This window comes from Gadus chalcogrammus, chromosome 2 (assembly GCF_026213295.1).
Source record: "Gadus chalcogrammus isolate NIFS_2021 chromosome 2, NIFS_Gcha_1.0, whole genome shotgun sequence".
NCBI lineage: Eukaryota > Metazoa > Chordata > Actinopteri > Gadiformes > Gadidae > Gadus > Gadus chalcogrammus.
The window spans coordinates 8,385,945-8,390,015 of NC_079413.1; positions in this window are offsets into that span (position 1 = coordinate 8,385,945).

The window sequence follows — 4,071 nt, forward strand, 5'->3', positions numbered from 1 at the left end:
TTGCATATGAACCTCATATGAGAAACCTCATGTGACAATTCCCAAGGACCACAAGGACTACAGGACGACCCTCAGCATTCTCTCGGTGACCGTCTCTGTCGGACAACTACCTGCAGCGACGAGCATAGGATTTTGAGAAACCCAAACAGACTTGCGGTGCACTAATAGCCTGTTCTTTGCCACTTGCACTTAGTCTGTGCCCATTGGACTGTGTCTATGTGCAAAGCATATCTTCCAGCCAGGGGGGAAGGGGGATACACAGATGGAAGCCCCAGATAAAGAGCTCTTAGGGTGATTATTTGGGGGGGGCTGCGGTCATCTATTATGATGTCAGCCTGTGGACCTAATTAACCCAGATGAGAGGAGACGCAGAGACAAGCGCCCAGGAGAAGCAGGCCCAAGCATGATACACCAATAGACTGCCGGCACCGGGGTTAGGCCTAAAAAAAAAATTGGTTTGGTTCCGGTTTCCGACCGACCCTGTCCATTTGTGTGCGACCCAAATTATTTTATGAGCTTTAAAAAAAAAATAAAAAAAAAAATAAAAAAAAATTATGCAAACTATAATTACGTTTTTGTACAGCACCAGGATGAGCGCATTCTCTCGTTTATAAATGAAAACAACCTACTTATCATTCGCTGCCGCTGGAAAAAATAAAATAAAAAAATAAAATAAATTCCCTACCTACCCATGACCTCAACTGACAACCAACAGGAACCAAACTTTTTATTTTTTTAGGCCTTAGCTGGGGTCAGATACAGGATCTTCCATAATTAATAATTAAATGTATTATTATTATCATTATTATTATAACGATATTTATTTGACCAAATATAAAAAAAATAACAACGTCTAATCCGCTTATAATATGTCAACCCCTACTATCCAAATAAAACATACCAAAAAGGTACAAAATACATGCTGATTTATCAACTGTAAGACGTACTGTATTTCGAAGTGTATAGTTTAACTCGCCTCTAGATGGCAGCGTTTAAGAACTTATGATAGTGGTTTGCTTTGCAAAATATATTTCACTCTGCAGTAGTTTGTCCTGTTTTTCCTCACATGATTGTTTTGAATATCATGCTTGTTCTCTTATGACTCATTAATGTCTTATGACTGAATAATGTTCAATAATGAGCATCATTATAATATGAAACATCCAAATCCATGTCTGAAGTTTGTGGGGACAGAATCATTATGTAGGCCTACGTTACGCATGTTTGATTTTATCTTTGACTCAACCCTTACACACCTCATGGTTTTAACATACAATTCGAAAACCGGAGAAAGTAGACCGATTACTATGGAAGAAACAAGCATGTTCATAGTCTATTTGATAGAATATTATATTAGCTAGCTTAATGTTATCTATGTTTGACTTTTTTTTCCGATGGATAAAAGTTGACTGCATGTAATGCATGTGAGGTACTGTAAATATAATTTGTTTTTGAATACCTACCAATTAGGTTACAGATCTTGGCCTCTATCTTAAAATTAGCACATTCAAGGTGCAATCATACCTCGTGTTGAGCACACGCTCCCAACACACACACACACACACACACGCACACACACACACACACACACACACGCACGCACGCACGCACGCACGCACGCACGCACGCACGCACGCACGCACGCACGCACGCACGCACGCACGCACACACACACACACACACACACACACACACACACACACACACACACACACACACACACACACACACACACACACACACACACACACACACACACACACACAGACACACACATAGCCCATTGCACCATTTCAATATAGCAGCCTTAAGGTAGGCTTTTCATTTCTACCGCTAATAAATAGGTGTAGTCATTTTTGGATATTTGAATGCTTCGTGTTAATACATTTAAATGTATGCAGGTACAGTGAGCACACAAAAGGGAGCTTTACAGTGAAAATAAAACACATTTATGGGAATTTATTCCCATTTAAAAGTGCTGGCAAACAAGAGTTTCTCGCTCAGTGTGAGTGACTCCATCTGTAGCCCCATCTGTTTATAGACACGGTGTGTCAAGGGCTGCTATTCACTAGCTGACAATGCTTCAGGGATTGAGCCTATACACACACCTAGTTTATACCGATATTTGTGCATAGCTCTCGTGCACATGCAACAGTGGAAGCATTGCATAGGCTGCCTTACATCAGGAAGTAGGAATTGGATTAAACTGAACTGAGAAATACTAAAATGTACAAACAAGAAAGCAGGCCGACGATGATGTTAAAATAATTAAATAATTAAAAAATAACTTCTCTGTGAGACGTTCAAATGAGAAGTTGTGTAGTTTTACTTCGTCTTTGTTATCAGTAGGCCTACTTGCTGCTAACTTGAATCAAATGTGTCCCCTGGGATTGTGATGGAGTAGCACGGCGACACACGTCATGTCACTTGAAGTTGTCGTTTGATTCCGGTTAGTGAGCACAACGAGTTTCGACGCATCCGTGGCATACTGGTTAAGGAGTTGGACTGGTAACCGGAGGGTGGCCAGTTCGAAACCCCGAGCCTCCATGGATGAGGTGCCCCCCACCCACCTGCTCCCCGGGCGCTGCACCGCGGCAGCCCCCTGCTCCAGGGGTGATGGTGTGCCATGTGTGTGCCCCCATGTGTGTGAACCTCTGTGCGTGCGTGTGTTCACCGGCTACACGGTTAGGTCAAAAGCAGAGAAGAATTTCCCCCTAAAAAGGGATAAATAAAGGATAACTTAAAACGTGCAAAATTATGAGGTCTTCACCCATCAATTACTTTCTATCCTCTCCCCAAATCGGCCCTATTCTACATACAGACTGTTCAATCGGCTTTGAAGCACGCTACGCTAATCTGCATACACATAGCATCGTTTGACTGTGAATGAGTGTTCAGAGTTAAATATGTCTTCTGTCTTTGGTATGAAAGCATGCTAATGAGAGGAGAATGTCGTTCTTCACTTGAGGACTGCAGTCATCCACTTGTCTTTAGATAATTTGGAGTTCTTTGGGGATTATATCACATATAACAAGGAAGGTGTCTTCAGAAATAACACTATCCACTAGTCATGCAGCTATAAACACGAGAAGTGGATTTCACACTTTAACAATCACATCTTTTGTATTTATAATATATTGTTTTATTTAGATTTATTTATTTATTTATCTATAAGTGTTAAATCTCCCTTGGTAAAATAACAAAACAAACTAACAGCTGTCTGTCGAGTCATTGGCTATTACGTAAAACTATTAGAACTGACGTTAAACTCTAAGTTGTAGTTCGAGAAAACCTCTACTCTACAATTCAGTGACTGTTAGTCCATACTTTAGTGCATGGGATTATAGGTATTGTAACAACTCATATTTCTTTGATTTAGTTGGTCAATTGGTAAAACTTGTGGTTGAAAAATGTGGACAGATGTTTGCCAGTATGCTGGCTAATGTATGTTGTATTTTTGAATACAACCGAAAAATACCACACTGCTTGTGAGTTTATATGCAAATCACAGCCTTGAGCCGCCTTTGAAATGAATACAAAATAAAACCTGCGCATTACTAGATGAATGCTTGACTCTGGAAGCTATTTTGGTTTTGGCTGATAATGCGGGTGATAAAGAAGGTGTGTCCCTTCCTAAACCGGTTCCAGAAGAAACCCCCATGAGAAAACCGTTTCACTTGCTACGCACAAACCGCCATCCATTGATTCAACAACCAGCCCTCAGTTGTACAGGGATATCCAGAAGACATAGATCCCTCCATCGGCAAAACCCATTGTGTTCCACAAAGCAATAAAACCCATCCGATACAAACGTGTACCATTGTGTTCAAGGCATAAGAAGAATAGACGCTCAAACAGAAATGCCTTTGAAAAATGCTTTATTTGTCTGCCATTGACAACAATGTCGTGGATAGACAAGCCCCTTCTGTATTTTTTTTATTTAGTTATCTAACCCGCGTCCTGTGAATGCTTTGATGCCCGTTTCTCGAGGATGACGAAGATAAATGCCATCGAAACAGACAAAGGGTTCGAAAATAAAGACGAGGCGATTATAGGGTCTGGATTCATAAA